Below are 27,365 nucleotides of genomic sequence, written 5' to 3'. Positions count from 1 at the left end.
TGTAGATGGAATCTGGTTTTAGACGAATCTCAAATTATACCTGTTTTTTTCTTGTGTAGACAGGACCTGACTGTGGTTATTGGCTTGGGTCATTTTGCATAAAACAAACCAAGATAATATCTTGATCAAAAGGTAACAGAAATTGCTCATTTTTAAATGACATCATCAGTGCTTGATAGTACTGTTAGGAAACTACTGTTCAAATGGGGAGGGTGTTGTCTATCAGACCTGAAGTTGCCTTTTGCTACACATGTTGAGAAATACAGAAAGGCAGAAGTAATCAATTAAGTGCTTGTCTGAAAAATTAGAGTTCATTGCCAACATTAGAAGGATTGGTTATTTTATTTATATGTAATATGGCTGCAAATGACTTTAATTGTCAACATTGTTGATTTGCTCCGGTGTAAGGCATAAACAACAGAAACTCAGGTGCTTATTGTTGGACTGGAGAACAACCAATACAAAGTTGCAGGAAGTGAGATCAAGGGAAGGAGTATGTTTGGTTCCTGATTTTACTGGCACTGGGCTGTTAGCTTAACACTCACCATCTTTCCATTTAAAATGGAGTTTAGTTAGCAATGACAGTCTGGTTAGCATTCAATGAGAGTCCATTTAGTCATTATATACTTTTCATTTACAAATTAAACAGTCAAGATACTCCAGTTTTTTACAAGAAAAATGAACCAAAAAACTAACTTTAGTGAGTCATTGTATATGTAGATAAACCATGTATATGTGGTATGTATAGGAAAAAAAAAGCCTTTAGATACAAAACAATATAACTATGTAAATGATAATTATAAAAATTAAATTATAATTATTATATAATTATGTATTTTAATAAAATTTAAGGGAACAAATTTAAATCAATAAGCATTTGTTCTTTCTCTTTCTTTCTTTCTTTCTTTTTCTTTCTTTCAGAGAGAGAGCATGAGCGGGGAATGGGAGGAGAAAGAGAGAGAGAGACAATCCCAAGCAGGGACGGCACAGACCTTCATGAGAGGCTTAAACCCATGAACCAAGAAATCAGGAACTGAGCCAAAAACCAAGAGTCCGTTGCTTAATCGACTGAGCCACCCAGACGCATCAAACATTTGTTCTTTGTAAGTGTTGTGGAGTGTATATACAAAAATTAGTTCCTGTTAAAATTTAAAAAAAAATTAGTTCCTGCCTCAAAAAGTAATAAAAAAACCAAAAAGTTAAAAAGTAACAGAAAATTTTGTTAGAAATAAAAATTGTTTTTTTTTAAGATGGCACATGATTAATTGTGAAATGAGTGCTATAAACAATGAGCCAGAGGGAATATTATTTCATGTGTATTTCAACTAAAATTCACATCATTATCTTTAGTATGTTAGCTAAGAATGATTATTAATTAACTTCTAGGTCTGATATTCACATATTCGCATATGAATTGATATTCACATATGAATTGGTATTGTTACAAACATCTTATGAAATGTATTGCATATGAAATGTAAATACTTAAAGGTTTTGGAAAACAATTGAATCCATCAACTGGTGAAATTTTATTCATAGATATTTTATTTAACATTGTTTTCTTTCTAGATTGAACATAGATGAATTTCCAGGTTATTACCATAAATTTTGAATTAATAGAGCTTATGTTCTAAAAGGTCTTACAAGTCTTCAAGAGTGTGAGTAAATATGTACATAGCTTTCTTTCTCCATACATCTAAGATTAAAATGTGTATCTTTCCAAGGGATCTGCAGATTTATAAAGATAGGATCGCCAGGCCAGTGAAATTAAAATTTGCATCTCTCAAAGGAAATCATGCACTCATAAAGAATGGCCAGGCTAGTCATTGTGAGTAGTACTTAAGATCCAAGCAGTGATTTACTGTCATGCAGTTGCTCTCTTTCCTTCTGGTTTTATGAAATAAATTATTGAATAGCAGCTTTGTTTATGTCATTGAGATTAAAATCTCTGTCAAAATTGTCTTAGAGGAATTCTAAAAGGTCTGGGAAATGGTTGTGGTATTAACAGTGCTCTCAGTTTTTCACATTAAAAAATGTTGCTTTTTCTGACATCCTAATTTGTGTATTTATGTGGGGTGTATGTGTGTGTGTGTATAAAAATAACCAACTAAAGAGTAGGTAATTAAATACCCCATTAGAGATATCACATTTCTTTTTTGTATATACAATATGGAAAAGTTTGAAGTGTAGGGTGAATAGGTGTGACCTGTTAGAGTTGAATACATTTATTGATGGCATATTTTTATATTATAGAAAATTCAAACAGAAATGTGAAACTCTAAAATACTAAGAAGACAGTAGGTAATATTAATATCTGTCTAAAGTGCAATAGATATCAGAACAGGAGAAAATGACTTGTAATGTTGCCTTTCTAGTTTAATTTCCAAAATTAGTTTTAAATAATTATGTAATGACTGTTATGTGCTGAATGTGATCATGCCTGAGAGACAACTACTTTTGATCATGGATGCCCTGTGTCTATAGACTGTGACAGCCTCCAATTAATATACTGCTAGTGAAAAATTCATTTTCTGGCAAATTCAGATTTGCTGTTGTTGTTATATAATCCTTTAGCTTAAGAAAAGAAAGAGAATTAAAAAAAATACCATTCTGAATTTCTACTTGAGAGATTTTTGGCATTCTGGGGAAAAAACTCTTGATCTTAATATTCTTACAGTTCATGGCCATACAACACTGCATTCTGCTTCGTCAACCACCTTAGTAGTAAATTGCATTCTAATTGCAAGGTAAAGGAAATTTATGGCAATTCAGCATACTAAATGATAATGGGGAGCAAGATTTAGTCCTTGAGCACTTATTGACATAGACTCACATTGGCTGAGTTTTGCATACTTTATTAGTTGATGTCTATTCTCATCAAATAGATGATTTTTTGATACATATAGAACACATATAGCAGTGTTCTATGATGCTACACCTTCCTTTTGTGTGTCTCATTTGCAATAATCTTTTATGCAGTTGTCAAATTTAGTGTGTATAAGACATGCTTGAGGTAACGATGGAGACCCTCTGTGTAGATATATTTGTCTGGTGGAAACACTGTGGGAGCTTTCCATTCGGAAAGACTGTGTTTGGAGTGGTATTTGGTAGTCATCTACAAACAAACCAAATTCGTTTGATATGTAAATTATTAGACAATTTGAGGGTTCATAATAGTAGTACTAGTAGAAGTCATAGCAATAATTATCAAGATATATTTATATCTCGGGGCGCCTGGGTGGCTCAGTCGGTTGTGTCCAACTTTGGCTCAGGTCATGATCTCACAGTTTGTGAGTTCAAGCCCCATGTTGGGCTCTGTGCTGACAGCTCAGAGTCTGGAACTGCTTCAAATTCTGTGTCTCCCTCTCTCTCTGCCCTTTCCCCGCTCACACTCTGTCTCTCTCTCTCTCTCTCTCAAAAATAAGTAAACATTAAAAAAATTTTAAAAAGATATATTTATATCTCCATTCATTGTTTTATATTTATATGCATTATTTCACAGATATGACTAATTTCATGAGAATTTTGTCAGTGTTTATTGATGACTGAGGTGCTCAGGGAAGAGAATCAAAATACTGGTGAGACTCACTGAAAACTACCACAAAGTTAATTTCTACTCTTAGCTCTAAAAATTCTTGCCTTAGTTTTTTTTTTTAAATTCATATCTTATTCTCCAACATTAAAAGGAAAAAATCTCCTCTAAAATCTCTTGGGAGATCGTATGGCCTAGGAATTAGAATGTACAACATTGAGAATATTTATATGAAACAAAGAAAGCAAAATTGATTATTCTTTGGGGTCAGAATAAGAGTGGCGAATTAAAGTTTCAACAGAAAATTCTAATTATTTCCTTGAAAGGCACAACATTCAATGGAAAAGGCATTATGAAACATTAGAGCCTACGTCAGGATTTTCAGAGTTAAAAAAGGTAACAATAAGACAAAACCATTCTAGTGGCTTCACTGTGGAGACAGGGACAATTCCCCATAATATCAACATCCCTATTTAGGTTTTAATTGTCTTGTACATCCAGCTATGTGCACAAGTGTGGTAAAGGAGACAGGGAGGTTTCATATGGTTTTTTCTTTGATACGATTTCATATATTAAACTAATCGCTTTTACTGTGCTTCTTTTTCTGTTTGGACAAAAAAGCGAATAGAGTTTGACGTGGTCATGTATAGGAGCATATTATCTTGGTTCACACAGAAAATTATAAATTAACAAAAAAAGAAAAGAAATTATAAGTTCATAATCTTGTACTTTTTCTTATTTGCAGGTAATACAATTATACTGAGGTCCAAAGCCTATTCTGTTTCGAGGTCCCTTAAGACTCCTTGGAATTGATATAATTTGGGGGTTCCTTTTCGATCATGAGTATGGGGAAAAAAGAAATAAATTCACGCTTAGCTTGTGTAGCCAAGCAGGAGATTCCAATTTTAATACAAATTTCTGTTTTTACAATGATCATATATTACATAATTATGGTTTAGGGCAAGGATGTTTTCAATATTGAAACCTCCTTGGAACACTGTAATGCTTAGAGCTTGCTTTGAAGTTAAGAAAAATTCTGAATACAGAGAAGACACCTGAAAAAAATACTGTGAAAGTGTTAAATCAGAATAAAACCGGCAGAAAAAGGTAAAGTAATAATGGGGAATATTCATTTTGTTTTGAAAGGCGCTAAGACAGTCGTGTCAGGACAACTAATATGCAGCTGGTTTTGTATTCATGCTGTTCAATTACATGAGGGATCATGAGAAATTCCCAGTGGTCCTGCCACATTTCTCTCTTATTATAGTTCTTATTTTAGAACTTTGATTTTGCTTTAAAAAATGCATGAAATGCCTACCTCAGGGCAAACTCTCTCACTCCATGTGTCTCCTATTGAAACAGCTGCACTTTACAGCTTCTACAGATAAAGAGGTCAATTTGTTTTATGTAATGGGATAGTATTCAGGAAATACCCTTGATTTTTAGATTCAGGACTGGAGGTTTCAAATATTTGCTCTTTGCCTCAGAAGGCCCCGTGGATTTAACTGCCACCTATTCCTGGAACCTTTACTGCTGCGGGTCCCCTGCTCACCATTCTCTCCCTTGCTCTTCCCATCTTCCCTCGGAATTTCAGTCCCACTGCTCCAAAACACCACTCTTGACTCCGAAGTGGATTGGGCAGCGTGCCTTCCTTGTTAACGTGAGATTCACACACTTTATAGAACTCAGAGGCTAAAGTTAGATTAGCACCTACATTAGGCTTTCTTCTTTATGTAATCAGAAGAATTAAAATTCAAGAGAAAAGTTTGGAGAGAAAAACAAAACATGAACAGTGGGCCCTTGTCTGGAATGTTTTGCATCTGGAATAAATATTTGCGATTTTGTTCTCTCTCCTCAGGCATCTCTTGACATGAGGGCAAGTATTCTATAGGGATATTTTGTTTGAATAAGCCAGGAAAACTACTTATTTAGTCTCATTTCATGAAAACTTTAAGAGACTTACAAGAAAGTAGTACAACAAACGTGAAGACAGGAAGGTAGAGTTTAGGACATACTAGCTGCGCTCAGGGGAAATTCTAGACTTCTCTGTGTCTTTTTTTAATGTTAATATTTGGTAGCTACTAAAACACCAGTAACTACTAAACAGGTAATGACTCAATTAGTTCATGTACAGTGACCAAATCATTTCTCTAAACGTTGTAAATTCCTACAACGTGGAATAACTGAAATATCTAAGTGCCTACTCTGTTGTTGCCCTTGGAGGCTCCACCCAAAACTTGATCTGGATGTGGAGACTGTTGGTACCACATGAACATTATGAGGATGTGAAGACATGTGTTACTTATATAAAGAGGATTTTGGGGGAAAGCAGGGAATTCTCTTAAAGTGGTCTGAAAATGACTCGAGGGAAAGGAGAGGCACACGGCTTTGTTGCAGGGGTGGGGACCAGGGGGGCAGTTAGACGGTGAGGTGAGGGTTTATGGTGAAGAGGGGGTGGGAGGAATGGACTTCGCTTGAACTTTCCACTAGTGCTAAGGGAAGGAATGCACAGGGTTTCCTTACTGGTTGCCCAGATGTAGGGTAAGCAGGAAAGAGAAAGATATGGGGTTTAAAAGCTGTCAGTGGTTAAACATGAAAAATGTAGTCAAACTCTTGATTACAACAGCAGTGAAAACTACCTTTTTAAATCAGACCCTTATAATGTCCCTCACTCCACTTGCACTGTCATCTGTCTATCTCTGTTACCTTCTTCTCTCCCTCCCTCCATCGGTTCCTTCCTTCCTTCCTTCCTTCCTTCCTTCCTTCCTTCCTTCCATGGAACTGGTCCCAATCTGACATATGAGTGTGACTGTTTATTGTTTGTCTTTTCCAGCTGCAACTGTAAGCTCCTGGGAGCTATGATTATGGCTGTTTTCTTTACTGCTGTATCCTCAGCACCCAGACAATGCAGGAAAAATAAGCACATGATAATTTTTTAGAAATGCCCATCAGCTTTACTAGACTATGTGACCCATGAAGGCAAGATTGTGCCTATTGTGCCTATTCCTATTGTGTTGATTCCAGTGATTCAGAGAAATGCTTCATGCCTCAGCAAATAGTGTGTAAAGACTTCACTTTTTTAGGTGCTTTGAATATAGCACTTTTGCAAGATTCTTACCATATTTTTTGCTTTCAATAAAGAAACTAAACCTTTTTAAAAATTTTTTTTAATGTTTTTTATATTTATTTTTGAGAGCAAGAGAGAGACAAGAGTGTGAGTGGGGAGGGGCAGAGAGAGAAGGTGACACAGAATCTGAAGCAGGCTCCAGGCTCTGAGCTGTCAGCACAGAACCCGATGCGGCACTCGAACCCATGAACCATGAGATCATGACCTGAGCCGAAGTCAGTCGCTCAAATGACTGAGCCACCCAGGTGCCCCTAAATCTTTTTGTTTTAATGAAACTTTGACTTATTTAAGTGCTGAAACCACGCAAAAACAAGTTTATTGAGTGTTGCTGATTTGTTTTAAAGTTTGGGTGGAGTAGCAACTTTACCAGAGAACTAAGAATTGGGAACTTACTTCTGATGACAAAAAAAAAAAAAAATGCTAAAGTTCTATACATTTTAGGGGTAGTATAGACAAGGCTACTCTCCTGTTCTTAGAGAACAACAAGAAATATCTTAATTACTAGAACCCTAAGTGAACTTTCAATTTAAAATCAATTATATAAATTGCAGGACAGCACAATTGAAGTCAGGGAAAATCTAATAAATAATATTCAGGTGAAATTTGTTATATGTGTTTATTAACAAACCAAAATATCCTCCCTGACATAGATGAATAAATAGACACATAGGTAAATAAGTAAATACATAACATGTATAAATTAGATGTTGCTCTGTTTTCCAGTCTAGCCCACATGAGAGCACACAAGTTATTGTCTTGCAACTAAACAACACTTCTTTGAGATATTCAATGTTCTGACTTAGACTGATTCTTTTTAGCTCCCAAACGTTTAGTTCGCTCTAATTTAGTAACCGTTATTACAAGACATTTGATATTCCGCAGCTGTGAAAGTATATGGCTGCCAAACTCACGACTGATTGCAATGTTGTCACAGCCTGAGGAAGGTGGCTCAGCCAAAACCCCTTCCTGGTGCCCATGTCTCAGTTAGGTTTCATCCGCCTTCATTTTACCAACTAAGGGAGCTGGGGAGCTGTATGCTGTTCAGAGATGTCTGTTGCTCAGCAACTAGTCCTTCCCTCTTAGGAAGCAGGTCAGGAAAAAAGAGAAGAGTTGAGGGGGTGATTAAATATTTGTCTGCCATCTCTGATAAAGCAGAAATCCTCTGAAAAGAAATTGTTCTGGATAGATATCTCCAACCCACAGAGAAACAAATTAATCTCATTAGGCAAGGGGTTAATATCTGCTTGCTAGAAATGCTGTTTCTTCTACCCCACCTGAAGGAAGTTTTAGTGGTTTTAAATAGCATCTAAGGCCAATAACATTATATTTGATAAGGTTGGAAGTTTTAGTATGGTATGACAGTCATCTCAAGGTCAAAGAATAAAATTCCTCCTTGAAAGACAAGAAAAAATGTTTTTATTTCTACAGTCGGCTTACTATTTAGTTACTCAGAGATGCTTATATGTCATAACAAATTCCAAATGACATAAAATTCACTGAAATGTATTTCTTCTTCTGTTACTTAGGAATACTGTTGGGTACTGTTTGTCAAGAAAAATTCCAAATGAAAAACTGCATGGCAGAATCCTGAATATTTCTCATTGAAAAATGTGAAACAGAAAATTTTCTTTCATGTATTGAATGATGTGAACTTGTGATAACTGTATACCATTTGGTGGATTTACAGTGTAAAAGAATTAAAAATTAGATCCGCAAACATATGGTAAAACAGACATTTTGGTTAGGAATAGTAGACGTAAAAAGAATCCACGATTCTTTTTTTTATTTAAAAAAAATTTAATCTTTATTTATTTTTGAGAGAGAGAGACAGCGTGTGAGCAGGGGAGGAGCAGAGAGAGCGAGGGAGACACAGAATCTGAAACAGGCTCCAGGCTCTGAGCTGTCAGCACAGGGCCCAACGTGGGGCTCGAACTCACGAACTGTGAGATCATGACCTGAGCTGAAGTCAGACGCTCAACCAACTGAGCCACCCAGACTCTCCAAGAATCCATGATTCTTTAAGAGTCTATTCTTACCACTTCTCTTAAATCAAACCTTCTTTCCAAAAATATTTTGTCTCAGCAGGTGTAATTATGCAGTCTAAATGATCATACATTTGTTTTCTATATTATGTGACTGATAAGCTATTAAAAAGGGACAATTTGCCACTTCAGTTGCTTCTTAGTTAAGACCTTTTTGGTATTCTCAGGAAGTAGAATTTCTCAGGTTTAAGGTGAGGGTCAGTTAATAAAAGCTGAGGTTCCCTCAGGGGGAATGGTCAAGTGTTGACCAGGGCACTGTGGGTCCTTCCACATGTGTTGGTGACTCTGCCAGAATCTGAAACCAGAGCTATGTAATTACCAATGCCTCCATCTGTTTACATTTCATTTATTCACTCACGATTCAGCCTTTACAAAACCAACAAAAACATGAATAAATTAATTTGATTCAGCAATGATTTACTGTCTTTCATTCTGTTTTCTCAGTAGAAAATATATTGCCTTTGAGAATTGGGGACAACTGAACATATTTAAAACCCAAAGAAAATTATATGAGAAGTCAGCCCTTTCTTCCAAAAAAATTTTTTTAATGTTTATTTTTGAGAGAGAGAGGGAGGGGCGGAGAATCCAAAGTGGGCTCTGCACCGACAGTAGTGAGCCCAATCTCCTCTACGGTGAGATCATGACCTGAGCGGTTGGCCAAAGGACTGAGTCACCCAGACCCCCTAGAGTCAGCCCTTGCTTGTTCACTATGGGCTTACCTCATTACAACCCTCCAAATCTACCTCTATTTTTTGTCTTGTATAAAATGGGTTTTTTTTTTAATTTATTTATTTTGAGAGAGAGAGAGAGAGAGAGAGAGTGAGTGGGGGAGGGGCAAAGAGAGAGGGGGACAAAGGACCCTAGGCAGGCTTTGGGCTGTCAGCTCAGAGCCAGATGCAGGGCTCTAACTCATGAACCATGAGATCATGACCTGAGCCAAAATCACTAGCCGGACACTTAACCGATTGAGCCACCTAGGTACCCCTAAAATGGGGTTTAAACTTGATCTAATATCTTTGAAGAAGTGTTATACTGAAGTGCTGTGTGAGATTTTATTTTTGAGATTTTATTTTAGATCTTAGTTACAGTTGGTTATTTTATAATTAAGAATAATATTGCTATATAACTAATAATAAATAATTCCACTCTAGCTACATAAAACACACACATATACACACTTGCATATATTTTACATATATTTTTTAATTTAGTTCATGTAGATTGAAATTTACATTGTCATTTACAATAAGTCGTAATTATTACGATTTTTAAAAATATTGCTACCTGGTAGATAATGGAAACATTTTAATCTCATACACACATATTTTACTATGACCCTGTAGAATTAATCTGACAGATTATAATTGCAATTCTGATTGGATATCTGTTAATATCTATCTTTAGAACGAGAGCATTTTCATCCGCAGCTTCCTCATTCCTACTTTTCAGTTCTTGTGCTGGCAGCGCAGTCTCTGAGAATCAGAGACCAGAGGCATTTTACCCTTCCAGAAACATTTTCTGACCCTTGCATTATTGCTCAGCTCCTTTCACTAAAATATGAAGAGGTCACATTCTATGTGAAGGATAGCATTCCTCAAAACTCACAAAATTTAAGACCCATTCCTATGGGATATTTATATTTTAACACAGCCTGGTCGGGTTGAGCTGGGGGAAAAATGGCAAAAATAGGCTCATGTTACTTAGGTACAATGTAACTTTTTTTTTTTTTTTTTAAAGAAAACAACACAAGCTTGTATAAAGTTTGCTGCTATATCTAACCTATGGTATCTTGCTTTATAAGATTTCTCCACAGCTGGAACAGACTAGCTGTGTATCAAACAATTTGCATTTAAACGTGATAATCAGGAAAAAGAGATTCTTTAAAATATAAAACTCAGATTAAGAATAAATTGTACATGCAAATGCGCTGATTTGGATGCAGAGGGATGGGTTCTAACAGTGGGGCAACTATAGAAATTAAGGCTACGCTTTCCCTGAGTGCCCAGTAACGTCAAATTGCAATTGAACACCTATGGAAATAAATGTGACATCCAAATGGTTACCAAATGAATATATTATGCTCTGTGATGTTTCACTGAATTCTAAACGAGTTCAGAATGATGACATACCAAGAGGTGCTGAAGTACTTCAGACACACTCAGTCAAATGCATGTGGTTAAATAAAACTCTGTGGAATGTTCCTTATATAAAATGAGTTTTTCCTATTCAGAAGGAAAGTAGAGCAATTTATTTTTTTCTTACACAGTCTCATCATAAGTAGGAGTTGACTTTAATAAGCTTGCTTTGGTTTTAAAGAAAACTCTTGCAGTTTGAAAGTTTCTTTGCAATGTTTTCCATCTTTAATGTGCTAAACTTGCAATCTTGCTTTTAGTGTGTCCTGTAGCATTTATGAGGCTACATTTTGTGCTTAGTATGAAAAAGCAGTAATGACCCGGATAAGTGGACCCGGATAATGGGCAGGATAGTTTATGCTTCGAAAAGGCTTTCTGGTAAACTGGGGGTGTTAAGATGTTCTAATCAAATATTCTGATTACTTTTTTTCTTTGACCATACTTATATGCAAAATATTACATGTTATAGATTTAGGTTATATTGAAAATGTACCTACATTTAAAGTTTCTATTCCTTTTGATATGTGTAAATTAATGATTACGGAGCAAATTTCAAAAAGTAAACTCATAAAGAGTTGCCCCTCTGAGGATGATTTCCCTGGGGTGCGTTCCAGCAATTGTTTGAAGGAGCAGATGTCTCACTGTGAGTTACAGCTCAATCCGTGCGATGACCAAATCATAACACAGAGCAGACTCAGGTAAGAAAGCGTCAAGGAATCTGGAATGGGAGCTCACTCCTGGGGTAGGAGGAGAGAAAGAGAGAAAGGAACCTAGGAAACAGGAAATGTCTCCTAAACCCTTCTTGGGTCTCCCCATATTTTCACCAAGGAATCAAATCCAGGAAATTCATAAAATATTGCAAATTCTGATTCTGCCAATCACTTGCTTTGAGGCCTCGATAAGGTCATGTAACCTAGGTTTTGGTTTTCAAGCTGTAAAAGGGATTAAGTGTGAATTGTTGGGTAATTGCAGGCTTAGCAAAAACATTTATAGAAGGTAGTAAACACAAGAATTCCTTGATCTGTTAATCAAGTTGTTGTAACTGTTACTTAGCCAGGTCTCCTAAGGACCCAGTATCCCAGGATCTGGCTGTCCAGACCTACTCCACAATACAGATGCCTTGAATCAGGATTCTTCCTATCCTTGAAACCCTCCCATATTCCTCCATCATCCCATTTTATACTGTCCCTCACTTCATCCCCAGTGGATTAGCCACTGGTGTTTCCATTCCTCCTATAGTTGAGTTCTTTGCCTCAGGGTCTTTATACCAGCTGCATCCTTGACTTTCAAATGAGTGATCTCTTCTTGTGTTCGTAGCTTACATACCACCCCTCTGTTAGGACGTCCCGAGTGAGCATCCAATCTAATTATAAAATTATAAAAATCTTCCCTAGCAAATCACCCAATTTTAATTTTCCTCCAGCAATTATCACTGACTTGTATTTTCTTGTTTGTTGTACTGATTGTTTCTCCCTGGTTAGTCTTCACTTCTGTATCTTCTCTATCTATTCAGGTGCTCTGGCCTACTAAGTGCTCAGTAAATATTTTCTAGGTGAATTAATTTCTAGTGCAAGCTGGCTGTGGTGTTACATTTGCATTGTCTAAGTTGTGGGAAAGTCTCCCTCCTCTGGTCAAACATGAATCTCCCACCGCTGAGATTGGGAGGTTCAGATTTCTTCAGGACGTTCTGAGGACATTTTTCTCTCAACTGAGAGTTGAATGCTAACTACTTCTCCTCCTCCTCCTCCTCTTCCTCCTCCTGCTCTTGCTTAGTTTGTTGAGAGACCAAATTTAAGTTTTCTCCACTCAGACTCAGTGTAGAATGGAGGCAGCTTGAGATTCTAGTCAACAAGGAATAAATTAAAAATGTGATGCTTGTGTATTCAGATTTCTGTATAGGATTCTTAACAAAAGTTTTGAATAAGAAATTACCTCATGTCTACCGAGAAGGAGCACCACTGGATAAAAAGAGAAAAATAAGTTTCATCAGACTTGTATGAACTCTTTCTTCTTCAAAGGACACAGGAAAGCTGCCCAGAGGGACTACTAATCCCGTCAGCAGGCCCAAGACATGCTGGCTGATGGTGCCCTCAATGTGGCAGTGGAAATCTGCTGGGATTCTAAAACTTAACAAGGCTTGAGGGGAGCTATGTACCTGGAACAAGTGTTTTATTTTATTCTCTAAATTTCCTATTTTTTGGCTTCAAAAAACATCTGATTCAAATATTCTTATACCATTAATTCCTCATATTGAACATAAATGAAGAAGTATCCAATATCCTCTAATGAGAACGCAATTTATTCTCCACCTTTCCCTTTAGTAAAACCAAAGGGGTACCATGTGAACCTGAGGTTCTGCCCTGAAATCCCTCTGAATCTGTCCATTATGCAGGCACCCTCCTTAAAGACTTTGTGTTCCAATGAATAAGACTCTGTTCTTCTTCTCTTCTGTGCTCTTTCTCTCCGCCTGCAGCCTTAAAAAAATTTTTTTTTAATGTTTTTTTTATTCTTGAGAGAGAGAGACAGAGAAACAGAGAATGGGAGGAGAGACAGAGAAAGAGGGAGACACAGAATCTAAAGCAGGCTCCAGGCTTTGAGCTGTCAGCACAGAGCCCGAGACAGGGCGTGAAGTCATGAACAAGAGATCAGAGTTGAAATCCACCCAAGTGCCCCTCCTTCTCCCCTTTTGGTATTTAAATCTTGTTTACCTCTGAATGTGCTTCTTCTGCTGAGGAATGTGGAGACCTGATAGCTTCCCGAGTATCATGGAACTGGAACATTTCACCACAACCTTTCCTCAGTAGTACATCACCTCCCTGTCCCCCCTCTCTCTCTTTCTCTCTTTTTGTTTTTTGCTTTTTAGTTCAGGGGCTGACAGCTAAATCCTTGAGAAGTTCCACTTTCTTCCACAACCACTTTCTGAGCCCTTGTTTTATCTGCTCAGCTGCCAACTCCCACCACTACTGTATAGCCACATTCTATGGAGGAAGAACATTCCTCAAAACTCACCTGCTAAAGGAGAAAATTGAACTGAAGAAGATGAAGACAGAAGCTGATTGCTTCCAACCCTGTTTCCAGCAATAGGAGAGACAGCAAGACCAATTCTGAATACCAGCTCCACTGAAACAAAGGGCAGGAGTTTTTAAGAGCTGGGGTGAAGGAATGCAGGCCATCTGTGTTTCCTAGGTGACCTTAGCCAAAGGAAAAGTCAACTTTCTCCTATCTTCATGACAAGGGGTAGCGTCACAACTTGAAGGAAGATGTCCACCAAAGTTAATATCCTACTTTCCATAGAGACTGGGAGATCAGAGTGCAATCTTCCATGATGATTACATTTCAAAGGAATGACTCTCAGGTCCTTGAGGAAGACATTCCTGGTTGTAAAACTGACAAGAGGCTTTTAAAAACCAGTTACTTCTAGAGACTGCAGTTATAATTACAAGATTTCTCAAGTAAATGCTCTAAGAAGAGGGAGGTCAGGGGCCTGGATTCTAAAGTTAAGTCAAACTGAGGGAATGTTAAGAGACCAAACATGTTTTAATTCCCCTTAAGACTAAACTTAGGGGCACTTTATAATGAGTGGTTCATCTTACAATCATGTTTCCAACAATTTGCTTACATATTCCCTATTTTTCTTGCCTGGAATGTGATTCTGGCTATCTTAAAAGTGTGCCTGCCTTGATAGTATATTTATTTTCTTAGCTTTATTCTCTAAAATATCACAGAATACAATTTTCCAAGTTAATAGCACAGTGAGTCGTGCTGGCTCTTTGGCTATCCTCATTATGTTTTCTTTTCTTTTGTTTTTTTAATATTAACTTGCATTCCAAAGTTATTGATTTTAAGCTTGACGAATGCTTACATGATATTATTAGAATTAAAAAAGATTATGTTATTTCATGTTAAAATAATAGCACAGCGGTAACCAAAATCATCTGTAAAAATTCCTATGTGTATAAACAACAGCTTGGATCACAAGACACTGTAAAAGTTTAGAAGTGGGTATTTCTGTTTAGCAGCAAAAGTGCTACCTCCACGGGAGGCATAGGTTTCAGCAGACTTGATAATCCATGTGGGTTGCTAATTTTGCAAATTTGACATTATCGACTAACGTTAAAATTATTTGAGGTTTCCGTTATTTCAAACTTTCTCATGAAATGCGTTAAAAGTAATTTATAGCAAAGTGTGGGCTGTATTTTAATTTTCAAATAGCATACTTATACTTTTGTTACAGGTGGACACAATCTTAGCCAGTTACATTTTCAAAGAGCAGAAAATCATTCTAATGGCTAGGGGTCAAGTACGTGAATGCTTGACATTATGTGCTCTCAGTGGTTTATAATAATTATCTGAGCCATCTTTGCAGGCATCAGTGTGCTAACAATGCCAATATTTGGCCATTAGCTGGGGATGTCACTGTCTTTGTTTGCCTGCCAAATGTATGGTAGAGAAGTTCTCGCTTTAGATGGTGGTTAAACCTTTTCTTTAATGTTCCATTATTTCCAAGTTTGTGGCCACTATTTTATTTCATATGGCATTTTAACAAAATTATTGAATTAAAGTTGTGAGGCATCATGTTGCATGCTCACTATTTAGTGAAGGTTTGGTATGACTTGAATGATTTCGGTGTTGTTGAATCGATCTATCAGGTTCCCTTAGCACAAGAGGTTACACTTGATGTTATACTTTTCTATAACAGCAGTTACAGGAAATAGTGGAGCCATGGACTTGATAAAATATATATAAAGGAAATGAACAACGTCTGCTCTGCACTAAGTTTGTGGTAAAATGGTAGTGCTCTGAACTTATGAACTGTATGGGATTGCTTTACACTCTTAATTTCAATTAAAATTCACAGGAATTATGAAGTAACTATATTGGCATTTAGTATATTAAAAAAATGAGTGGCAACCGAAGAAAATAAAACACGGAAAATATTAGCAGACTGTTTAATGCTTAGAAATTTTTAGATAGTGGTAGAAATTAATGTAAGAGCAGTTGAATTTCTTGTTATTAGAAATGGCTTTAGGGGCGCCTGGGTGGCTCAGTCACTTAAGCGTCTGACTTCAGCTCAGGTCATGATCTCCCGGTTGCAAGTTCAAGGGCCCATGGGGCTCTCTGCTGTCAGCCTGCTTCAAATCCTCTGCCCTTCTCTGTCTCTCCCCTTCTCTCTCACAAAAAATAAATAAACATTAAAAAAATAGAAATGGCTTTATTTATCATCGCTTCCATTTACGGCAAGGTTATCATTTAAAAATAAAGTTTATTACTATCAAAATATTAAGAATTCACTTCAGCTAAGGTTAGGATCAGGTTAGGGTTAACTATTGAAGCTGACACCCTAGATTTGCTTCCTCCTGGTGATGTGACATTTGGAAGGACAATGTAGCAGTGTATAAAGCTCTACTCTTTCATATATAAAGTACGAATTAACCACATGCACTTGGTTTCTCAAACTGGGGTATGAAGGTGCCCCCTCCATTTCCTTCACACACCCCCTCCTCAACTCCCCTATTGCAGAAAGGACTCTGGCTCTTCATGAGAAAATTAAAAAAAATTTTAAATTTATACAGATACCTACAAAATAATGCAAGCATATTCTGAATCACCTGAATGAACATACTATAACTGAGCACAGTTAGATCATTTCAGACCTCACATCTGTTTTATTACTTTTTATTACGGTCAAAAACACATAACATAAAATATACAGGTGTAAGGTAAAGTAGTGTTAACTATATGCACATGGTGCAACATTTCTAGAACTTTTTCATCTTGCAAAACTGAAACCCTGTGTCCATTGAGCAACTCCCCTTCTCTTCCTTCCTCCCAGGTCCTGGTAACCAGGGTTCTACTTGCTGTGTCTGTGAGTTTGACTCTCGATAGCTCATAGCAGTGGAATCAGGCAGTATTTGTGTTTTTGTGACTGGCTGACTTCACTCACCATACAAATGCCCTCAAGTTTCATCCAGGTTCTAGCATGTTGACTTTTTTTTTTAAGTTTGATGATTTTTCTCCTTGGCCAGGTCTGTTGTTAATTCCTTTCAGTGAACTTTTCAGTTCAGTTACTGAATTTTTCAGCTCTAGACTTCTGTTTCATTCTTTTCTACAGTTTCTATTTCTTTGAAGGTATTCTCATTTTGTATATGCATTCTTTTACTGATTTCATTTAGCTGTCTACTTGTGTTGTTGTACTTGAGCTTCTTTAAAATGGTTATTTTAAATTCTTTTTGAGGTAATTTATAGATCTCAGTTTTCTTTAGGGGATTTAGTTTGTTTCTTTGATTGGAACATGTTCCTTTTTTCCTTACATGCGTTGTTATTTTTGTTATTGTGAATTTTGCAGTCGGAAAAAAAAGACACTTCTCGTACTTATGGACTGGCCTCAGACAGAGGAAAACTCTCACCAATCAGTGTGGCTACAGATTCTGGTGACCTTTCAAACCTTTTATGGCTACGTGTCCTCACTGCACTTGTTTTAGGATTTTCCACAGGAGGGATTTGCTGATTTCTTTTTTAGGAGTTTGTGGCCTCTTGCTCCCTCTGGTGTCGCTCTGTGGTACTGCAGTTCCTCCAGTGCATCAAGCTGCTGAAGGCTCTTCTGTTCTCCTTGACCCGCAGATTTCCAGCTACGCTGATTTCATCAGTGCTCTGAGTCAGAAACCAGTCCTTAGGACAGTCCTCTCTGTCCCCCTCCCCCACCAAAAGCTGAAATGCTAGACCCCCAGTCCACTCTTCTCCTTCCCTCCTTGGGAAGGAGAGTGTGGTTTTTCCTCCTATCTACAGCTGTGACAGCTTAGGGATAGTTGACATGAAATGGCTTTTCCTGCCCATTTCAGTGTGACTGGTCTTGGCTTTGAGCTTGCTTAGAATACTGCAACTTCCTAACTGGTTTCTGGAGTTGTAAAGTCTTCTTGGACTGTATATTGTTGTTGAGTTGGTGTTTCTGTTGGAGAATGAGGTCAAGGGCTTCCTATTCTGCTAAATTATTGATGTCACCTCCCCGTATCTGCTTCTGTATTTAAGATCAAAACTGGTTCTAAGTGGTAAGGTCTATAATCCCTTACCTGAAACCCTTGAGGCCAGATGTTTTTCTTATTTTTAGCGTTGAGAAAGGTAATGCAGTGCCGTGTAATTTCCCCAGAGAGTGTGGAGCAGGACTGTGAAATCCACACACTCACATTTCTACAATGACAAATTTGCATATTCGAGTAAGTGGAAGATAAAGACTATAAATATTCTCTTCTTGTTGGGTCAGGTCAGATTTTGCCATCACATGAATTATCATCATTTGGTTATCAAATCATTTCAAGAGTGGAAAGTGAGGATAATGATTGTAAACCAGTGGTACTTTGTTTTCACTGGCAAATGGGAAAAGAGTGATCGTGGGGTGCCTGGGTGGCTGAGTTGGTTAAGCATCTGACTTTGGCTCAGGTTATGATCTCGTGGTTTGTGAGTTCGAGCCCCACATCAGGCTCTGTGCTGACAGCTCAGAGCCTGGAACCTGCTTTGGATTCTGTGTCTCCCTCTCTCTCTGCCCCTGCCCCACTCGTGCTCTGTCTCTATCTCTGTCTCTGTCTCTCTCTCAAAAATAAATAAATATTTAAAAAAAAAGAACTGAGCAATCTTAATATACAAATGACCTGTGCACTCAGTGATGGTGTTAATGATAGAGAGTGTATGTTGCTCATTGATTTATTGCCTCTACACTCTAAATTAATCCTTTTTGTCTGATCTGTGAAAATAGACAGGGGCCCTTTAAATATTTTTCCTTTGCCAGCTGGCACTGAATTTTTGCCAGTCAATGGTGCGTACTTGCCTCAGTTCCTACTTGCCTGGTTCCTACCCTGCAGGGCGGCCAGCAGCTTCCCCTTGGCACCACTGTAGGAAGTTTTACAGCAGAATGGGTCTGGTAAGAGGTCTCCTCGGGAACAGCTTTACCTGGCATCCTAAAGGACACAGTTCCAGCAAGTTCTACCAGTGCAGTTCTACAGTTACTTCTGTGCTATAAAGTGAGCTGCAGCTGCAGGTTCTGTCATTTCTTGAGAACAAGGAACACACTCTGCAGCCCAGAGTCCAACAGTGGGCAGAGCGAGATTCTCAGAATAATAGTTTGATAGGAAATTGGAATGGGCAGTTGGAACATTGGTTGTCTAAAATAGGAAGAGATATTGGAATGAAGGACTGGCTTACACACCTTCACCTGTGTGAGCTCACATTCAACATAATGGGGGCCAAAGGAGTATCCCCTGGATAGATTCCTCTGCTTTTCTGGTGGGTCTGTAGCAGAGGGGGTTGAGGAGAACACAGGTATGACTATACTTTTTCTTTCTTTCCTTCTCATCTCTCTCTCTCTCTCTCTCTCTCTCTCTCTCTCTCTCCCTTCCTTCCTCCCTCCCTTCTTCCTTTTTTCTTTTTCTTTCCTTCTTTGTTTCTTTTCTTTCTTTTCTTTCTTTCTTTCTTTCTTTCTTTCTTTCTTTCTTTTTCTTTTTTCTTTGTTTCCTTTCCCCTTCCTTCCTTCCTTCCTTCCTTCCTTCCTTCCTTCCTTCCCATATCACTCAGTTTTCTTTTTCCTCCTCATGCAGTGAGGACCAGGGCTTCCAATATAAGTGTTGGGAACAGGGATGACTCCCAAACAAGACAGTCTAATGATATTTTTAAACTTTTATGTCAGAATTCCTAAGGGCCTGAGGGGGTGGGCTCTGCCTTACCCATCTGGCAAAAGTGGGACTAACAGTGACTACAACAGTAATGCCTGCTGGTCAAGAGAGCCCACCAGTTCTGTACCCATGTGACCTTACCCTAACATGAATGGAAGGGGACGGAAGGTATTTACTAGACTAGCAATCTAGACCAGCACAGTGGCTGAACCTAATGTCCCTTCCAAAAGTGGAAAAGTTGGGGCATAAATGAAGAAAAGTAGGAATAGTAGTTGAGGGCAAAGGAACGAATGAGTGGATTATGTAATGAGAGAAATACGATTTTGATATATTTGATACCATATTATATTGATAACTCAAACGAGATTCGGAGCAAGAGATAATACTGTCTCTTAATTCTAACATACCAGATGTCCAAAAAGGGGAAGCCATGTACTACTGAGACCACTTCTGTTTTGGAGGTTCAAATAGAAGAAGTTAGTGGAAAAATGGAATTATCCATGGCACATATTGAAATCAAAAGAACTAATACTACAGCTTTACAAAGCACATTCATATTCTGAAGTGGCTGCAGCAAATGGCACTTCTATTATGATAAATTAGTGTTAATTTAAATTTATTTTATTTATATATCATTTAAAATTTTGTTTTTGGCTATTTAGTATTATGTGAAGTATAAAATACATATTTATTCGGTTATTTAGATGACACTAACATAAAAGTAATTTGTCAATGTTGGTTATCTGTTAGTATTTTTCCTTTCAAAAGAGGGCCATACCTGTTATAGGTTGAATTGTGTATCCCCACCAAATTCCATAAGTTGAAGTCCTAACCCTCAGTATCTCAGAATGTGACCTTATTTGGAGGTAGGATTGTTGCAGATGCATTTGGTTAAAATAAGGTCATAATTAGTAGGGTGGGTTTCTAATCCAAGATAACTGGTGTTTTTATAAAAGAAGGGAAATTTGGACACAGAAAGAATTCCACATGAACCTAAACATGGCCATCTACGAGCCAAGGAGAGACTTAGAAAGAACTAATCCTGTCCATACCATGATTTCAGACTTCTAGCCTCCAGAAGTGTAAGGCAATACATTTCTCTTTTAATGCACCCAGTTTGTGGTCCATTGTTTTATGGCCGTGCTAGCAGACTAATACACCATCTGATGGAATTATGAAAGTATTTAGTCTCCTCTGTACTTTGTTCAACATTTTTGAAACTTTCTAACATGATTAATTGCTTAGTAGAAAGAATTTTTCATATGTGTCTATTTTAAAACTCTTTTCCAAATTGTCCCATGAATTTACCTACAATGTAAAGTATATTTACATTTAAATATATATTTAACATATAACTTATATTAAATATTTTTATATATATTATAAAATAAATATATATTTTATATAATATATATATATTTAAAATATATTTACTTATATTTATTCAATTAGACTAGAGCTTGGAAAGATCCAATTTTAAATAATTTCCATGATGTCATTTCCTTTTCTGGCTACTTTTCTCATTTTACACATTCATACAGGTTTTTTTTCAATGTTTATTTATTTATTTTGAGAGAGAGAGAGAGAGAGAGAGAGAGAGAGGCAGGGGCGGAGAGAGAGGGAGAGGGCAGCCTTCACGCTTAGTGCAGATCCTGTCTTGGAGCTTGATCTCTCATGACCAATCTCTGGTGACCATGAGATCATGATCTGGGCTGAAATCAGGAGTTGTGTGCTGAGTGAGCCTCAGCTTCTCCCACAGAGTTTTAGAAAATCAAAAACCTTAGGACCACTTGACCATGACAGAGCAAACTGTCAAGATATAGTATGCATGAATATGATGTGTAACTAGATTGTAGTGACACTTGCATCAAAATATTGCAAAATAAAACCCATTATACTCTTTATAATCATAATTGGCATAGGACTTATGTAATGTGATCTTCTCTTTTTTGGTCTCTTTTTTTCATCCTTCCTCCCTATGTAGGCATTGTTATTTCTTTTTTTTTTTTCTTCTAGGTTTCTCTTATATACATACACACTTCTTGTCCTAATCCATACACAAATTTTTCTTGGAAGATGGTATTTTTAGTAAATTTCTTGCCTATCATTTGTGCTTTTAGAACTAAAGAAAAATGGAAGGAAGTCAAGAAATCGATAATGCCACCAGAAAGAAAAAAATTAGCTTCCAAATTCAATCATTTCCTATAAATCCCCTTTGCTTATTTCTATGACTAATGAATGCCGTATGGAAATTATTCACTCTCCAACAGCAACCTCATACAAACCCATTTGCAGAAAGGCCTTGAATAAGAATTTAATTCAGCATTCGTTCATTTTAAATGCAAATAGTGGAATCTGAGTAGGACAGGAGTGTCAGTGTGAAAGGGTAAGTTTTCAGGCATTGCAGAAAGCTGTCATGGTGACTAGGAGGCATAGCAACTTACTTATTTATAAAAATAAATCTGAAAAGAGAATGAGTCAGGCACAGGTTTGTGATTTTACTCCTGTCAATGTTAGATGGAGAATATATCCTGAAAAATCTTAGTTATCAAGATCCTGAAAAAAAAGCTTTAGAGAAAGAATAATATCAGAAAATGATATCTTTACAAAGGTGGATATATGAAATCTGTTCATCTGCAGGATATATGCAGGATATATGTTCATCATTCCTATAACTGAAAATTTTGGGAATATTTTCTAAATTAGAGGCAAGTTTAATTTTTTTGTTTGTGAAATTAGAGAAATATATAACTTAATGAGTTCTCATTTTTATTAAATTGTGTGTTTTGTGTTTCATAATGATAATTTTACACTCCTATTTCCCCACGGGGGAATTTTTCTCCAGCACTTCTCTTGATTATTATAAACCAAGTTAAGTAGCAAAAACTTAGTAGGGAATATGTTGAAGTTCATAAAAAGAAAACTAATTGGAAATCAATCGTAAATAATGGGCAACATTCTAAAGGTAGGATATGCCCTCTTCCTCGGCTTGAGTGCATTAAGATAAAGTGTCACCGAGATTAGTTTGAGAAGCAAGGGGTTGAAACCCTGCTCTGGGTGAAGAAGTCCCTACAGCTACAGTTGTGAGTTCTGGATGGGTCAGACCCCTAGGCCCTGGCACTGAGCAACTAAGCTTAATTGGCTAGCAGGCCTTCCTTGGGGGATTGCGGAAGCACCTAATTAGCAGCAAGCAGTTGATTTTCCACCACGGTGCTCTTTCACTTCCTCCCATATTTAGACTTTGAACTGGATGAAAGTTTAGTGGTGAATTTTTCCCCTAATGGAATGAATTTTGATGTGAAATGATCAGGTAGAAAGGTGATCTCATTCCAACATACCATTATGGGTCCCACTGGGAATTTCCTCTGGAGATTAGCTGGAGAGGTTCAAGGAAGAGTTTAGGGAAAATGTTAGTTTTGTTCCTGACCCGTGAACCCACTACATGGGTGTAGACCAAGGAACTAGGCAACAGAGAGGCTAGTTGCTATTTTCAAAGAACCGGTCACAGAGATTTAATCAAACTTTGATATAATTTTTTAATTCAGTGGCATGCAGAGCAAGAAAGGTTTATGCAATGGAGGTGTTTATAATCATGCCTACCACATTTGTAACCACTTTCAGGGTTTGGATCAGCTTCTCTATACTTTACAGGGAGCACACAGACACTTCCAGCTTCAGTTCGTTGTATTTTCTGGTTCTAAATTAGACATTATAAGAGTATTTAAAAAGTGTTTACTGTGTATGAAGCACTGTCCCACTGCTTTGTGAAAAGAAAGCTTCTTGACCTGAAGTTGCTGATAACTTGCATGTGGAAAGGAGGCGGAATAAATAGACTATTTTGATAAACATTCCTGAATTTACAAGATTATACATAAACATTTAACATTTCGAAGCAGAAATTTTGCTCATTTCCAAGGCATTTTGACACTACAGACATTTATCTTTCTAAAACAAAGTTTTGATTTTGTTACTTCGTTAAACTTCTTCCATAGCTTAGTTCTCACTCCAACGTACGGAATATAAGACACCTTTTGGAAAGCTTTATCTGAGCTTTTGTCCCTGTCAGACTTTGATATATTCTTTCATGAACACTGTCCTTTCCCTTGAACAAAAACTATTATTGGATTTACTTTGTTTTCTCTTTGCTGCTAAATTGTATTTTCCAAAGAGGGAGGTATCTAATCTATTCATTTTTGTATCTCTAGAAACTGGTGCATTACCTACCTCACGGTAAGTGTTCAACAAAGATTTCTGTAATGAGAGAATCAACGCCTCTAACTTGTGGCACATCATCAGGCAACAAAGCCAAGCCAAGAGGAAAAGTTCTATTCCTCTTTTGTGTGGACACCTACAATCTTAGCTTTTTAGGTGTTGACTGGGGAGAGGAGTGGTAGACTTTCTAGGGACGCTGTATATATCGACTTTCACAATCGGCTACAGAAATGAGGAGACCAATGAATTCTAATAGATACAGGACCAGAATGAAGCTGGGTGGGCATTGAAGTTTTCTAAAGTTGTAGTTCTCTCTCTCTCTCTTTCTCTCTCTGTCTGTCTGTCTCTATCTCTCTCAACCCCCCCCCCCCTTTTTTTTTCTCCAATGACATTACATATGTTATCACCCTCTCTGGTAAGATTTGAGGATTGGTTTAAACCTAACTTATTCCTTAGATTTCTTCTGAGGCTCTGTTCCAAACTGGCAAACAGACACACATTCATACACATACACTGTTTTTCTTCCTTAAAGTCTCTGCTTCATCTCGTCTGACTCATATACAGGACCTTCTATCATTGTGTTCTTGTTGTAATTGTCCTATAACTTGATCAGTGAAAGTAACATATTATTTAACCCATTGAGAGAAGTCTTTGCTTCTCATTCATTTTTCTATCAGCCACGGTTATGAAGCAACTCAACAGTTAATTATTTGCTGTATTAATTAAAGGATTACATAGATGACTGGATAAAAGGGTAGATGGACAGACGGATAGATTGGATGGGTGAGGCCACGAGGGATTGGGACAGTAACTGCTTTTTCCATTATCTGGTCAACTTGGATTATTCTTACTTCCAACAACAGATTAGGTAGGTGAAAGTAAAAACTCTGCAGGAAGAAATTAAGAACAAAATAATAGGCAAAATTAAATAGATTAAAAAAAAGTATTGTTGAGCAATATGGTGCACAGTCTTAGACACCTATACTGTGTAACACAGGATATCAAGTTACTTAAGACATTTCCCTATTTTGTAGAGATTTTTTGACGGAATTGGCATAAATAGATCATAAATTTTAAAAATTAGATCACCAACCCTCAAAAAAAGAAAACTCGATGATTTTCACTCATTGTTTTAATGCCGTTTTTCCTTAAAATGTTTTGCTGTAGTTGATTTAATGCATGCCTAAGTTATATCTTTGTATTTGATAAAAAGTGAATTGGTAAGGAGCTGTCCTGTGCCACTCATGGTGGGAACTGTGTTTAATTATTTTTAAAACGTGTGTAACACCAGAATTTAGTATGACTCCCAATTCACACAAATTGATTTCAACAGAAATGGAAATGGATTGGTGTCTACTGCACAGGGCTTTCAGGACTAAAGTGACACAGTAAATGAAGCTGACTTCCGAGCGGGCAACATTGCTCAGCTGCAATATTGCATAACCACAATATGGAGCCACAAGGTGTGACACAACTAAATCTATATATGGTTAATTTAGGATTTGAAATGATGACTTCTTTTTAGAAGACAGCAAACAGCAGATCTGGGAGCAGTGAAGTTTCAGTTGAGTCATCTCACTTGTGACACTTATTTTAAATGCAATCTGTTAACTCAAAGTATTACCATCTTTAAAAAATATAGGCCTCTTTTTCTAGGCATATCTCTTATCCATTTGTAGGCAGCTTGTTGAAGAGCTTCCAAGGAGAGAAAAATCTCATCTCATACAAAGTAATGTACTTTGATGTATTTTTTTCTCTAGCAAAAGATGACTGTTACCTTTTCTCTGTTGATTATTATCTCCTGCCCTCAGGGAATGGCTTCCTGAAAGTTCAAATGCATCTCTATCCTCACAGTCAATAGAGCGAAAATGTCTGAACATTTCCCCCATATTCCTTATAACAAGACTCGTTATTTTCTGGTCTTTGGGTGGTTGTTGGGAGACAGTTCTCCATGATCTTCTCACATTTCTGCCCAAGTTAAAAGCAGAGGCACTGACCAAGACTTTTGCTCTGGTATAGTTTTTCAAAGATGTTTGTGCAGCAAACAGCCTTGGAAAATAGTGTCTCTTCAGAACAAAGGATAGGCATAGTTACCGCCTTCTCTAAAAGATTCAGATTCCCTATACTCAGGATTTCTCTATTGTAACAAACCACTGAGCAGGCAGGTGTCACATGTCCCTTTGCACATTGCCCTGTGGGAGGTGTGACACAAGAATGCTGATAATCCGGGTTACTGCTATGGCTATGAATAATAACATTTATGGTCTCAGATTCATGAGTCTTGTGTCTTCTGCTAGCATCTATGAAATTTTAGTAGGCTGACTTGTTAATCAAAAGTAATATAACATCTCATATCTTTTTAAAAATTTTTATGTATTTATTTTGAGAGAGAGAGAGAACAGGTGAGCATGAGCCAGGGAGGGGCAGAGAGAGAGAGAGGGAGAAAGAGAATTCCAAGCAGGCTCCTCGCTGTCAGCACAGAGCCCAATGTGGGGCTCGATCCCACGAACTTGAGCAGAAATCAAGAGTAGACGCTTAACTGATTGAGCCACCCAGGTGCCCCTATTCTCGCTTACTTGGGAAGATAGGAGATGGTATCTCATATTCTCTCCCTTTCTCAAAATAAACAAATAAGCTTTAAAAAAATAACAGGGGCACCTGTTGGTGGCTCAGTCAGTTAAGCATCTGACTTTGGCTCAGATCATGATCTTGTGGCTTGTGGGTTTGAGCCCCACGTCCGGCTCTGTGCTGACAGCTCAGAGCCTGGAGCCTCCTTCAGATTCTGTGTCTCTCTCTGCTCCTCTCCTGCTCAAGCTCTGTTTCTGTCTCTGTCTGTCTCTCTCTCTCAAAAATAGACATTAAAAATCTTAATAAAAAATAACAAAGTGAGAAGAGTAAGGTATTATTTTAAGATTTATGATATAGAATTAATTATAGATTCAGTTTTTACAAATACTTGTAGCATATACTGACTAACCCTTTACTGATAGCTGAGTTGTTGTATGGTAAGTTTAGAATAATACTAAGAAGACATGTTTCATTATGATATGGTATGTGCATTTATTCAGTGTTACGGTGAGGGTAAAATTACATTTGCATAATGTATTGTGTCGCTCTTGACAGCCAGTGCACTGCATGTTTTGTGGAAAAGTTACAACTTTTCTAAGCTTAACATTTTATTCTTGGGAGAAAAGTAATCTTAAAAGTTTCACATTAAATTTTTTCAGCCATTCACAATGAAGTGGATGGAGCCAGAGAGTATTATGCTAAGTGACATAAGTCAGTCAGAGAAAGACAAATACCCTATGATTTCACTCATATGTGGAATTTAAGAAACAAATCAGATGAACATAGGAGAAAGAAAAAAAAAAGAGAGAGAGGGAAGCAAAGCATAAAAGAGACTCTTTTTTTTTTTTTTTTTAAGTTTTATTTATTCATTTTGAGAGAGAAAGCACAAGTGCGGGAAGGGCAGAGAGAGCTGGGGAGAGAGAGAATTCCAAGCAGGCTCCGCCTTGCCAGCACGGAGCCAGATGCAGGGCTTGAACCCATGAGCTGAGAGATCATTACCTGAGCTGAAGCCGGACATTTAAACGGAGCCATCCAGGTGCCTCAGCCATGAAAGACTAATGTGGGAAGTGACAGGAGATGATATTTGCGAAG

The 27,365-nt window shown here is 37.3% G+C and overlaps 1 long non-coding RNA gene across 1 annotated transcript in view; it reads right to left on the bottom strand.

The window, feature by feature from the left end:
- LOC113603922 (uncharacterized) overlaps positions 1–14,040 on the bottom strand; it is a 97,434-nt gene extending 83,394 nt beyond the window's left edge. The window contains exon 1 of the long non-coding RNA XR_003425722.2: positions 13,843–14,040. This is a non-coding gene — a long non-coding RNA (uncharacterized LOC113603922). The remainder of the gene's footprint in view (positions 1–13,842) is intronic.
- Between the last annotated feature and the right edge of the window lie 13,325 nt (positions 14,041–27,365).

This window comes from Acinonyx jubatus, chromosome E4 (assembly GCF_027475565.1).
Source record: "Acinonyx jubatus isolate Ajub_Pintada_27869175 chromosome E4, VMU_Ajub_asm_v1.0, whole genome shotgun sequence".
NCBI classification, from domain to species: domain Eukaryota; kingdom Metazoa; phylum Chordata; class Mammalia; order Carnivora; family Felidae; genus Acinonyx; species Acinonyx jubatus.
The sequence above is the reverse complement of the archived record's forward strand: the minus strand, read 5'-3'. Positions and strand labels throughout refer to the sequence as shown.